We start from the raw sequence: 14710 nt of genomic DNA, 5'->3' as shown, positions 1-14710 counted from the left end.
TAAACGTATCTTGGTTGCATCACTTCAAACTGCAGGTGAAGAATTCACATAGTTGAATGCTCTTTCATACCAACTGCCCCTCCATCTGCATAGAAAAATAGGTATCAGTGAGAAAAACTCTAGCTGTTTTTCCCCTGATATACTTGTTTTCTATATACAGGAACCTTTTATTTTGATATGGAGAAACATTCTATTATGTCAGCCACCCATCTACAGTCTGAAGTGGTACAATCCCAACACATTTACTACCTCAATGAGAAGTGGGCCATAGTTGCAGGTATTTCCCAGCTCATCTACCAAAGATTCTTTTATCTAGTACATCCAGGAATTGAATGCTATAGTAATATAAGTAGACTGAATAATATAAACCCAGATTTTCATATGTCATAATCCAGGGATTCCCAACATGGTGCTTGTGGGCACCACAGAGCCCAGTAACACCTTTCCTGGCACCCACCAAGTGTATTTAGAAAGTAGTGGGTCCAAGTGTAGCACTGAATGGCCACTGGAGATCTAATTGTCTGGGCAGATTAAAATAACATTCAGTGGTAGTGTTACTTTTATCCCCTCTCTCTCTCCTCTTTCCCAATGTATCTTTTAAATTAAACCCTTCCCCCCCCAGCACTTGGGCTTCCTCTATGTGTGTGGCTTTGCCTCTGCAGCAGGCATTTCGTGGTTGGCTCTGTCTCCGGTAACAGTAGTTTTGCAGTTCTGCCCACCATCCTATGTCAGAATTTCAAAGGCACCCATAGGCTCAGAAAGGTTGAGGACCCTTGCCACATCCCATTATTTTCACTGCAATTGTTCCCAAAAAAATTCTTATGTAACAAACATATACAGGATCATTGATAATCAGTGCAATCCTAAACAGAGTTACTCCAGTCTATTTCAATGGGCTTAGACTGGAGCAACTCTGTTTAGAATAGCACTGGTAATAATTCCTGTTTTCAGACTATAACAATGAGAGTGAGAAGACAAAAAATGCTCATTATTAGCAATAAACCTATGTTTATGTTATTCCCCAAGAACACAAAGTGTTAAAACAGCAAGCTGTTAAACACTTAACATGGTAATTACATGGAGCCATTTTTAAAATGCTGTGTCCCTGTGTCAAACTCATTACATCAGACACGATGGCTTGGACATGTTATCTACAGATGTTCTGCCTTTCCTGTACCATGTATGACCAAAGGCCTGTGAGAGCCTGCAAGTACAGCCGACTCACAAAAATAGAATGTTTCAGGTAGGTAGCCATGTTGGTCTGCAGTAGAACAGCAGGATTTGAGTCCAGGGACTTCTCAGAAAACAATAAAATTTTCAGGGTGTAAGCTTTTGAGAGTCAAGAGCTCCCTTCTTCTTTGGTATCTGATGAAGGGAACTCCGACTCTGGAAAGCTCATACTATGAGCATCCAAGGGGCCCCTGGCCTCAAAAACCAGAATGAGTTCCCTCTGCAGGTCGACGTGATCATCAAGCTGCTGTTAAATGGGGAAGCTGCAGAGGCTGCCTGAAGGAGTAACATCTCTGCCAAGGGCCCCGCATCCACCTCCTGTTCGTTCCAGGGCAAAGATGCCTCAGGGCGCAGGTGTTGCTATGACAACGGACGCCGTCTGGCTCCCACAGTCATGTCTTTATCAGGAGCCTCTGACGGGGGGTGGCGGGCGTCGGGATGGGACAAGCATCCCAGCACAGAGGCAACACCGGCCACTTTCGCCTCAGAAAGACCTCCCCTCCGAGCTCCAGCGCCCCAATTCCTCAGAAGGACCCAGGCGTCCGAGGTGCCGCGGCAGGGCTATGTATACATCCCCTCCCCCCTTCACCTGTTTCTCTCCGGCTTCGCCAGGCCTCGGACCGGCCGGGAGCATAACGACACCTCAGCCATCCCCTATTTCCGGGTCCCGGCCGGCGCGCGCCGGAAGTGACGACAGAGAGGCGCCCGTGCGAGTCCCAGGAGGCCGCCCCTCTGGGGTGTGGGGTGGTCTTTAGAGTGGTTCATGGAAAGGACGGGTTTCTCGTGCTTGAGCGTAGAGATTGGGGAGGTCACTTCTTATGAATGCTTCCAAACTGCATTTTCCCCGTTCCCTGTGATAGCTGAATAAAAGGAGCTCTTATTGTTGCAAGACTCGGCTCAGCTCCATGCCTCCCCCGTGTCAGTATAAGACAATCCGCAACATTTTGTTGTCTGCTGCAGCTTGTATATATTCTGTTCACAACATTCACCTTCCCAAAGGGTGCTCAGCCTGCAGTGATAACCACAGTGGTTTGAAATAAGTAGACCTGATTTCCAAGTAGGGATATATACACAGGAAAAAAAGCCGGTTGATTATTTGGTTTGGTAATAAAGGTGGAAGCAGAGAGAGTGGTTAACTCTTGGAAGATTGGGTGGGCAGGAGGGAAACAGAATTGGTGGGAAAGCCTGTAGGGTGTACATGGCATCATAAGTTTTGGATATTTATATGAGGAACAGCAAAGCACTTGTTGCAGGGCAATCACTGGTTGGCCATAAGCTGCAGCAGGAGGGCATGTAGGGTGTAGCAGTGAGGGAGCTTGGTTGTGCTCAGGGGCCAGTAGAACACAATCTCACTCAACAGCAGGGATTCAATGGAACTTGAGATGGAAGCTTGGAACACAGGTGGGTCTGGAATAAGAAACCTAATAGAGTAGAACCAGCATAATTTATTCTTATACTGAAGTAGGGTGACCCCACAACGATGACCATGGACAATGTTGAATCAACAGTCCTTGAGACTCTGCTTCAGCCATGCCTTGCTTTTCCCTGACTGCAAAATTCAAAATTTGCATCACAAACTTGCTCCTCCATACATTTTCAAGGAGAGGGCAGGGTTTTAGCTGACTTTTACTTAATATGAAACCAAACCTCTCAAAATATAATTGGAAATATTTTTCAAATTGTTTGGGGGAATATCTGTCAAAATTGAACTGCTTCAGCTGAATGGAATTCATAAGAAGCATCTCTGCCCACTAGCTCCCTATAGCCTTCCAGTATTATTAAAGTGCTAGATATTAATTAATTAACTTCATTTATACTCTCACTGAGACTCAAGACAGAAGACATACATGAGAGCCACACAGCACTGTGAGAAAATTTGGATATATCCTCCTAGAGGCAAGACAAAATGCATTGTACGTGTTTTGAATTAACTGAATATAGGTAGATCAGTTTGTACTTTACATACTTTCTTTGCCATAGGCAAGAATAAACATACAAATCAAAAAGTACTGGAGAATTTTGAAAAAAATTGGACATAAACAAGATAAGGGGGCACCTGGACTTGAACCAGGGACCTCTTGATCTGCAGTCAAATGCTCTACCACTGAGCTATACCCCCACTTAGCTAGTGAGTAAGACTAGTAACATTAGTTCTGACTTCCTGTTTAGTCATGTTTTCTTCACCTTTCCAAACAGTAATAAGTGTGTTGCCTGAGGTGTTCATCACCTTTCTTGTCACAGTGAGAAGGTACAATTATATATCATTTGAAATCAGTAAGTGCGTTGTGTGCTTATTTCTGAGAATTATTGTATGCCTTCAGCTATTAGGAAGGTAGCTGCAAACATAATTTGATAATGCCATTCAAAATGGTACATGAACAGTTCTTCCCCCTTTCTTATATTGTGAGGGAAGTTTTGCCCATAGTCTAATGAGCTCAAAAGTGGCACAGTGTGGGAGAGGTAGCCCTGTGTAAACCTGACTGTGCTATACTTCACCCATCCTTCAGTTCCCATCTGCATGACATGAGCTGGCCATCCAACTTTGAGGAGATGCATGGGCTAAAGAAAAACAAGAGGAAACAGATCAAGTTGTCATGAATTTGTGGCAGAACACTCCCCTCCCCAAGAAAAAGAACGTGTGGTTAGCGCTAGGCTTTAGAGATTGAATGGGGAGGAGCTAGGCAAGTACAGACTATTATAGCCCAGCAAAAAGTGTCAGTCCGCTTGAGGAACTTCTATAATCATCCCAGTTAGGGTCAATGGCCTGGCTTGATAAGCATCCAGCACATGGGAGACATCACAGCCCAGAAATGACTTGATTTGCCGCTCTAGTACCTTACCATTCAGGGCAGCAATATGCAAATATGAAGACTCTTGGGTCTCACCCTACTAATTCCTGACGTGCCAGTAATGTTGGCTCTACGAAAACACTGCCAGGTTCACCAATTATAGAATAAAAAGTAAGGGTAGCCTTTCATGTGTATTTGTATAGCACATTTATTGGCACTCCTTCAATATCACACTTCTGTAAATTAGGTCACAATAATCACGATCACCTTAATTAAATGGGAGGGTTCGAAAATGATGATTGGCTGAGGCCACCCAGGAAATGAATGGGTGGGGGCCAAACTGCAGGCGATTCTGGCATTCCATGACTGGAACTCTAGATGTATAATTTGGACCTAAAAAGCAACTGTTGGAACCCATAAATGAAATTAAAACTGCCCAGCTATTTAGAATAATATCCATGCTATCAACAGGAAAGGAGATGTGTAGATGTGAATTGACCTGGGCAAGAGAGGTTTGCTAAAATGTTGCAGAGGGTTTAAAGGTACCAGGATGTCATGTTTAGAGACTCTGCAGGAAAAACAGTAGAAGGTCATTGTGTCAGCCTCTTGCCAGCAAGGTGGAAATGCAGCTGAATACACAGATCCTATGCAGTCATTCGAAAGAAGACTAGAAATCATTAAAGTGACAGGGTCATATATCGAAAGGTACCCAGGAAACTTCCACCATCGTTGGTTGAGTGCTTTTGCACATGCTTTAAAGATGCTGAGGAGCATAAGGAAGCCTCTCTGTGTGGTGCCTGCTTTCCAGCATGCCCTCTGCCACACATGTATTGTTAAATTTACCAATTTAAAAACTGCCTGCAACATTTTTAAACCTCCTATTGCTGTCTCTGAAGGCTTGAGAATACATATTTATTTATTTACTTCATTTATTTCCCACCTTTCTCCCTAATGGGGACCTAGGGTTGCCAGCCTCCAGGTAGTGGCTGGGGATCTCCCAGAATTACAACTGGTCTCCAGGCCACAGAGATCAGTTCACCTGGAGAAAATGGCTACTTTGGGGGGTGGACTATGGAATTCTATGGAATTATGCCATGCCAAGGTCCTTTCCCTCCCCAAACCCCACTTTCTCCAGGTTTCTCCAGGTTTCATCCCCCAGATCTCCAGGAATTTCCCAGCTTGGAGCTGGAAACCCTACGGGGACCCCAAGTAACTTACACTGTTTTCCTCTCTTCCATTGTGTCCTTGTTAACAACTGTGTGAAGTAGATTAGGCTGATGAGTGCCAGTTTGCACAGGGATGGCCAGTTTGTCCTGGGCTATACATACTCATTGTAGATGTGCTTAAAGATGTTGGACTGTTTCTATAATTGAACAGCACGATGACTTGATCTGTTTCCTTTTGTTTTTGAAGCTGAGTATTGCAGCTTTTAGGTTTTTATCCACTTTTTTGTTGCTTTTCATTATTCTTACTATTGCTTCTGTGTATTTTTATGCTTTTGGCTTTCTGAATATTGTAAGAATATTTTATTAAGAGGGTGGGGTATAAGCATTTTTAAACAAACAAACAAATAATAGCTTACCCCATGAAAATACAAAATGAAAATTGTCATGGAGAGATAGAATATACAAACTGATACAAGCCAGGTAAAAACTAACCTATGTCCAGGGGTCATTTCGTAGAAAAAGAGCTGGAGGAACTCATTAGCATAACGCATTAGCATATGCCACGCCTCTTGCCATCACCGGAAGTGTGTCATTAATATAGCTGATTTGCATATGCCACACCCCTTGACATCACCTATTCTGGCTGTTTTGGACCCAATCCTGGTCATTCAGGGCGGAAATTGGGCCCAAAATGGCAAAAAGGGGCTGAAAATGGCCCAAAAGGGGCCCAAAATGGTCAGGATCGGGTCGCTGATGAGCGGGGAGAGTGATCCACCACCCGTCAGAGGCCTAGGGTTGCCAGGCCCTCTCGATCTCCCAGTGGGAGACTGGGGCCTGGCTCTTACCTTGGAGGAGCTTGTGCGCTCCTGCAAGCGTGATGACATCACTTCTGGGAGTGGCGTCATCACGCAGCCCCCGTTTGGTCCCCTGTGGAGCGTGGGAGTATCCCTGTGCTCTGCAGGGGCCCACAATGGGCCCAATCCGCGCCAAAACGGACCCGATCCGTGCCAAAATGGGTGCAGATTGGGCCTGTTTTGGCACGGATTCGGCCCGTTGTGGGCCCCTGCGGAGCGCAGGAACGCTCCTGCGCTCCACAGGGGCCCCAATCCAGGACAAAACAGGCCTGATCCTGGGGCTGCTGTGCGCGGGGGCACGCAGCACCGCAGGGGGGGCGCGCATGGAAGGTGCACCCCCCCGCTGGCCAGGTAAGTGGGGGCGGGGGGTGGGAGGGAGGGGGCGGGGGTCTGGCAGCCCTACAGAGGCCTGATCCAGGCCATTTCGGCCCCAATCCAGGCCAAAACGGGCCCAAAATGGCTGAGAGACATGTGACCTCTTTGGGGAACTGCCGGAACTGCGTTCGTGTGCGTTCCCCCTCGAAATGAGCCCTGCCTATGTCTATCCATAAGTTACACCCCGATGGACAAATAGCAATTTGAGGAGTGGGGACAATTTAAAATAGTTAAGGAGCATAGGGGAATGGATTATTCCCTCTCCAGTACTGCAGCCCAAATCCAGTTTGCTACCCCATGACTATTGTTGGTTTTGTAATTAATAAAACTTGTGGGAGATCTGATCAGAGATCTCCTGTTTTCAGGTCTACTTTGTCCCCAAGAATTACAGCCCAAAGTGTGGCTATGCAGATAGATACAATTTTGATATTCAGCAGCTGGGGTCACCAGCAATAAGAGCCTCCATGCTATCAGTATCCAATAGTACATCCCTTTACAGTCTCCTTTGTAACTGAATGGTTGCTCTTCAGTCCTATGGGAAGTAGGGTTGCCAGCTCCAGGTTGGGAAATTCCTGGAGATTTGGGGGGGGGGAGCTGGAGAGGGTGGGGTTTGGGGAGGGGAGGGACCTCAGCAGGGTATAATGCCAAACAGTTGACCCTTGAAAGCAGTCATTTTCTCCAGGGGGAACTGAGCTCTGTTGCCTGGAGATGAGTTGTAATTTTAGGAACTCTCTACTCACCACCTGGAGGCTGGTAAACTTAATGGGAAGGCAGTGCATGGGGGGCAGTGGCATAAGGGCAAAACCTGCTCCTGATACTCTGAGTAGCTGAGCTCTCACAGGCAGATATCTTCCAGGGGGCTATGATGGGATGAGTATGCAGTGCATCAGACTTAGGGCTCCTTGCAATCTATGTGGGCTCTCTCATCTCTTCCCATGATGGGCATTTTGCTAATTAATAATAGTACAGAGGAGGGGGAGGAAGTAGGGACCTGTAGGGAACAAAATTTGGAAGTTCCACTCACCCCACATCTCCCCCTTCAGGATTCTGTGAACTCTGAGTTTGAGTAGGTTGATCTACTATACCCATCTACGGACTCCCAAATATTTATTTAAATAGCCTGTGCCTGGACTATTTTAATGACTTTTTAAAGATTATTATTGATTTTATGGTTTTGTGATTAATTTACTGTGTTTTATGAATGTTGTTAGCTGAGCCCATTTGTGGGGAGGGCGGGGTATAAATCCAATCAATCAATCATTTTTTCCTCCCTGCCATTTTATCATCATCAGCCACAAAATCTCACTGTCCATAATGTGCAAAGAAAGGTAAAAGTCTAACCAGCTGACTTGATGCATACTTGCACGCTCCACATTTGATTATTCTAAGGCAGCTCTTCCCTATGCAAATAACTGCTGCCTTTCTGTGGTGTCATGGGTGGTCTTGTTCTCAGCAATTCCGGGGCTTGTCTGTCTATCAGAGGCTTGGGTTTCATACCCACCCTTGGGGATTGCCTGGTGGAATTAATCTGCTGGCAGATACTGTGAGGCTGTGAAACAGATTCACAAGCAGGCTGGTGATTGTCCTTATAAACATGCACTGGACTCAAAGACAGACAGGGAAGATCTAAAGTCCACTAGCTCTTAACAGCCATTTCATGTTACATTATTGTGTCCCATTGTTGTATAATATTGTACTAAATGGGGAAATTGACTCAGATCCCATCAACCCTTTTCCAAATCCAAGCCCTATAGCAGAACAGCTGTGTTTCAAGACAGCTGCTAAAGTGGTTAATGGAGTGTCAGTTCAGAAACTGGGTGGCCAAATGACCTGGGGTGGGGGGAGACCTAATCTGGTCTAATGCTTTTAATGACAACTCAAGTCTTCAGAAATCAGCGTATGAAGATTTCTGCAAGTGAGATAAACATAATCATGGATGTTTGTAGATCAAGGTGGTATTAAATGTATAGACATAGTAGCTGGTTGAAAAGTTGGCAGTCCTGCCAAGAAGTCAAGTTACAACCCTTTCTTCCTATATATTTCCTCTCCAGGTATCAACTGTATATCACTAATTGAGAGAATTAAAGAAAAAAATTCCTCAAGAACACTACTTGGAAATGCCCTGTTTGTTTATACACCGTGGCTCTGTTAAGACTGTCTTCTAATTTTTCTTCCATGACATTTGTTTAAAATGCTACACAAGTCCTACACTTTAAAGTGTGTGTATAGTGTATAGAGTGTGTGTATAAGATTCCAGACTGAATAATTTGGAGATGACCCCAAGAAAGCCAAGGGGCAATCATATAAAAAATAAGCAACAGCTACACATGTTTACCACTATGGGGCAGTGGAATGCTTAGGAGGACAGATGCATCTTGTTCTTCTGGCTGGTACTACGGTCTAAACTAGATGTGATGGAGTCCTTTCATCTGCCACAAGGATGCCACTGCCATTTGAAAGTCATTTAAAAATGCCACGAGGGCCTAATCCTGAGCATGCCTGCAGCGAGGTGGGCTGAGGCGCTCTCGTTTCCCTCTGTGCCTTGTCAAGTGATGAAGCAACACCCTCAGCAGCGGTTTTGTAGCTGTACTTGAAAAGGCACAGTGGGGGGCACCGCACAGCGAGCCTGATCAGGATCGGGCCCTCAAGGCTTTTTAAACGTTTTAAAATTTCATTATAACAAACAAACATTTTTTTAACAGCAGGCATAGCATACAGTTGTCCTGAACGTATTGCATAGTAATAATAACAATAGGGTACACACTCCCATCTTTGCAAACTGTCATTCTGAAATAGTTCATAAACATTTTTATGAATCCCACTATTCACAAACAACAGAAGGATCCGTAAAATACATATTAACAACTGTTGTTACACCTCACAGGATGGAATGTAATAATTCCAGTAATGGTAACCATGTTTGTATTGTCAAAGGCTTTCACGGCCGGAGAACGATGGTTGTTGTGGATTTTCCGGGCTGTATAGCCATGGTCTTGGCATTGTAGTTCCTGATGTTTCGCCAGCAGCTGTCACAGGAACTACAATGCCAAAACCACAGCTATACAGCCCGGAAAATCCACAACAACCATCGTAACCATGTTTGTTGAAATTTCTGTAGAGATTATACCTTACATATCTGTATATACTTATCAGTTGTGATCCTGTTCAGAATCATTGTATATCAAACCTTATGCTGCTCTTATCTAATTAATGGAAATTTTTGTTGCTTCCAGACTTTAGCCAATTTCATTTTGGCTATAATAATTAGATCTTTTAACATCACTTTATGTTTTCCAATCAACATGAGACCTCATCACTGGTGTAAAATCAAAGGTATAGCCTTTGATTTCACTATCCCTATATGTATTAAATTCCAGAACTTCTGAACGGACACACAACACAAGCCTACCATAGGTACATTTCCAATATAAATCTGATTCTCCTGAAATCTTACTTACTTACTTACTTACTTACTTACTTACTTACTTACTTACTTACTTACTTACTTACTTACTTACTTACTTACTTACTTACTTACTTACTTACTTACTTACTTACTTACTTACTTACTTAATTCAATTTATATTCTGCTCTCCCCGCAAGTGGGCTCAGAGCAAATCACAGGTGATAATAAATAAATAAAAACAAATTGCATAAATGAGATTAAAACATCAGTCAAAATCTAAAATGGACAATCGCACCCATATTTCACATCACCCAAGCATTAAAACACATCTATGGGGCAGGATGCCCAGCTACCAGATGACAACAATCTGGGGAGCAATACTCCCCCCTGGTAGGAAGCCAGTTTTTCGGCCTGCCTGTCTCAACCACCATATGGCTGGTGGAACATCTCTATCTTGCAGGCCCAGCAGAAAGATAAGAAATCTGGATGGGCCTGGGTTTCCACAGACAGAGAGTTCCACCAGGCTGGGGCCAGGACAGAGACAGCCCTGGCCCTGGTTGAGGCAAGGCGAACCTCCCTAGGGCTAGGGACCACCAGTAGATGTTTATCTGCCAAATAGAGCAGTCTCTGGGGAACATATGGTGAGCAGCAGTCCCACAGGTATGCTGATCCCAGTCTACTAAGGTCTTTAAAGGTTAAAACCAAAACCTTGAACCTGATCCGGAATTCCAGTGAGACCCAATGCAGCTGGCACAAAACTGGTGTTATATGTGACTGGAATGCAGTCAGAATACGTGCCACTGCATTCTGGACCAGTTGTAACTTCCAGATCACACCCAAGGGCAGCCCAGCATAGAGCGAATTGCAGTAGTCCAACTTGGAGGTAACCATTGCATGGATCACCATAGCTAGGTAAGGCTGAGAGGTAAGGAGCAAGTTGCCTAATCTCACAAAGATGGAAGAATGCACATTTGTGCAACTGCCGTTACCTGGGCCTCCATTGACAAGGAGACATCCAGGACCATGCCCAAACTCCTTGCCATTGGCATAAGCGTCAGCCGCATCCCGTCAAGGGGTGGGAGCTGGATCTCAGAACCTATCAGCCCATGGCCTAGGTAAAGGATCTCTGACTTCATGGGATTCAGTTTCAGTCTGCTCTGTTTCAACCAGCCAGTCACAGCCCCCAAAGCCCTGGCCAGATTTTCAGGAGCCGAGTCTGGTCACCTGTCCATCAACAGATAGAGTTGGGTGTCATCAGCATACTGATGACAGTCCAATCCAAAGCTCCACACCAACTGGGCGAGGGGACACATGTAGATGTTAAATAACATTGGGGAGAGTATCACCCCCTGAGGGACACCACACACTAAGGGGTGGGGAGGCGATTACTGCTCCCCCAGCGCAACCCTCTGTCCCCAACAATGGAGGAAAGAGACAAGCCACTGCAAGGCAGTCCCATGAATCCCCACGTCAGCAAGGCAGATCATAGTCAACTGTATCAAATGCTGCCATGAGATCTAACAACACTCGCAGCACCAACCCACCTCGATCCAGATGTTTCCAGAGGTCATCTGTGCCAGGGCAGAAGCTGGACCGGAATGGGTCCAGGACAGAGGAATCCTTCAGGAACACCTGCAGCTGTTCCGCCACTGTCCAGACTGGGATCAGATGCCCCTGGCTGGGGTCAGCTAACCTGACTTGAGTCAGATGCCATCTATAATACTTTTTAATACTTTTTAAAACAGAGTTTCTCTGCAGAAGACATCTTACACAAGTAGGATCAAGTGAAAGATCTTACACTTGTTCTCCCCTTGTGGATACACATGCACTGCTTGGGAGACAGAGTACATGTGAATATAAGACCACATAGAAAGTAAGTCACTTAAGCATCCCCATGTAAGATGTCTTGTGAAAAGAGACTCACGGTTTTCAGTCATCCCTGTATTTAGAAAAATCTTTAAAATGGTGGTGGCTTCCTCATGGCAGCCACAAGGATGCTGTCATGACTAGTTTGACATTAAGTCAGGCCAACCAGATCCACAAACACCACTGGATGGGGTCACAACTCTCCTCTGTGTTTTGGAACACACCTGCTGATTCCTTAGGAGGGCCAAACTAGATGAGATCCATAAGTGGGCAAGTTTTTTTTTAAAAAAGTTCAAAGTAATTGGGGGGTAGGGAGGGTGTGAGTGACTCAGTGATGCAGCTCTGGTGGAGTGGGTGTTTAATAACCCCTTTCCCTCTTCTGTTGTATCCATCTGACACCCACCCAACCTGTTCTAACAACTGTGAGGAAGAAAGGGGCAGTTAGATCATGAAAATAGCATGGGGAAATTGTTAAATAACTCCTCTCCTACTGCTGTTTGAATGGATTTCCCTTCTCCCCTCTCTGGCTACTTTGAACTAAAAACAACAACAGGAAATCCAGTCATGGATCGCCAACCCTCTTGTTTAGGTTAGCTGTCAAGAGCATCTGCAATTCTGTCTATCTGTCAAGTACATATTTATCCTGCCTTTCCTCCAAGGAGTTCAGAGCAGCATATATGGTTCTCCATTCCTCATTTTTATCCTCACAACAGTCCTGTGACAGAGGGTAGGTTGAGAGAGTGTGACTGGCTCAAGGTTACCCAGGAAGCTTCATGAGAGAGGGGACTGGGGTCTCTCAAATCCCAGTCCAACACTAATTCTAGTTCTGTATACAGAATGACTATCGCCAGCATCAATATATCTAATTCTCAACATGGCCAAATCTGTGGATACTTAAACCTAGAGACTGGAGACATGAACAGAAAACAGAGCTATAGATTTTACTACAAACCTGGAAAAAAGCCCCAGGTTGGCAAAAATTTGGGGATTAGCCCCCCTCAAAATGACAGAAGCAGTGCCTGTACCTTTAAGAAAGAAATGCCCTCTCATTGGTGAGAATTTCGAAGCTTCTTTTTATTGATTTTACTTTTATTTGTTCTGATTGATATGGTTTGTTTTTACATTATTTTTCCTGTTGATTGCTTTTTTCTGTGCTACTGGTTTAAGCTGCCTTGACTGTGCTACTGGTTTATTAATAAGCTGCCTTGACCAGGTCTGAGGAGATGGCATGCATATTTTATAAATAAATAAATTGTATCACTAAAACCCATAACAATAATTACAAATAGCAAACTATTTAAAAGCCAGGGATTGATTCTCACATAATACAGTGTTAATAGTGGTAAAGAGTTTCATCTCAGCACCCAAATTGCAATGGAATCCTTTCCGTTTTGATGACTGATGCCTCTACAACAGCTTCACTCATCTAAACAGGGCCCTCTGCAGGTGCTATCCTGCAAATGGGCAAAATCAACAGCTGCTCATACACATGCACTCTCTTTTGTGGCCCCCATCTTATGGAATGGCCTATCGGATGAGGACAGGAAGGCTATTCCTGTATTCAATCATTAAAAGGAAAAGGGGGAAAGTAGTTCCCTGTGCAAGCACTGAGTCATTACTGACCCATGGGGGACGTCGCATCGCGATGTTTTCTTGGCAGACTTTTTGTTACGGGGTGGTTTGCCATCGCCTTCCCCAGTCATCTATACTTTACCCCTAGGAATCTGGGTACTCATTTTACTGACCTCGGAAGGATGGAAGGCTGAGAGCGGAACTACAAGTGACAAAAGACACAGGTTGGACACTTGTCAGCTTCCCTCAAGTTTTGATGGGAAATGTAGGCATCCTGGTCTTGCAGCTTGGCTCTCCAACTGCTGTCCAACGGACTTTTCAACTGTCACTTGTCCAACATTCTGCCAAGCTGCCTACATTTCCCATCAAAACTTGAGGGAAGCTGACAAGTGTCCAACCAGTGCCTTTTGTCACTTGTAGTTCCGCTCTTAGTCAACCTTGAGCTGGCTACCTAAACCTGACTTCCACCAGGATTGAACTCAGGTCATGAGCAGAGCTTGGGCTGCAGTACTGCAGCTTACCACTCTGCCCCATGGGGCTCTTCAAGAATTATTACACAGGTAATAGGGTTGTACAATAATAAAATGGTTTAGAAAGATGATTGGGAAAAGTGTTAGAAATTGTGGACTATGCTACTGTGTGTAATTCGTATTGTATGTTGCTGTAAGTAGGATCCTACTATGTAACTTTTGCGTTTTTAACATGTCATGTTAATACTTATGATTTGCTTCAGCTCAATTCACATATCTGGTTGGTTCCAGATTTCTACAATCCCAATCCTATTGCATTGTTTATTGGATATCCCATCCCATTGATTGTATTGACTTATTCTGTGTTGTCTACCTTGAGCCCTAGCGAGAAAGGCAGACTACAAATAATGTAAATAAATAAAAATCAGTTAATTAATTTTCATTGCCCCCAAACGGGCTCAATTTTGTCCTGAATTCTCCATTCTTCAATCAGCACAGGTAGGATGGGCAACCTTAGAAGAGCCTTAACATGGTTTCTTGACCCATTTGTTTCATTCAGCCTTTGCAGATATCTGGAAAAGTGGCTTGAGATGCAGCATTTTGTCTTTTGCGCTCAGAAATTAGGTTACAGGGGACCACCATGATGTTGCTTTGAAACTAGCTCCAGCTGTGCTTGCTGCTTCCTCACTAAGATTCCTGCTAGGCCTGGACAATTTTCATTTGTAAATAGTCTTGTTTCTTAATATAATAAAACTGCAAAAATCTTCACAGTTTTCTCCTCCAAAGGATGCAAACACAGATAAAACTGCTTTGACCATCTGGAAAGTAAGAGTCAAACAACTACTTTTATTGGCTTTCAGCCCAATTCTCAATGTGTTGACTGGGAAGTGAGTTGCTTTCACTTGTTGAAGGTCTGTTCTCACTTGTGAAGGTTATTTGGGCTGCCCAGGTTTGTGGCACGTCCAGGACAGAAGCCCTTACC

At 44.5% G+C, this 14710-nt stretch overlaps 1 non-coding gene across 1 annotated transcript; it reads right to left on the bottom strand.

Moving 5' to 3' along the window:
* Positions 1–3277: 3277 nt before the first annotated feature.
* Positions 3278–3349, bottom strand: TRNAC-GCA (transfer RNA cysteine (anticodon GCA)). The gene has a single exon. It is a non-coding gene; the product is annotated as a tRNA-Cys (tRNA).
* Between the last annotated feature and the right edge of the window lie 11361 nt (positions 3350–14710).

The sequence above is a fragment of the Eublepharis macularius genome, chromosome 14 (genome assembly GCF_028583425.1).
Source record: "Eublepharis macularius isolate TG4126 chromosome 14, MPM_Emac_v1.0, whole genome shotgun sequence".
NCBI lineage: Eukaryota > Metazoa > Chordata > Lepidosauria > Squamata > Eublepharidae > Eublepharis > Eublepharis macularius.
Note: the sequence above shows the minus strand (reverse complement) of the source record. Positions and strands in the feature narration are given on the sequence as shown.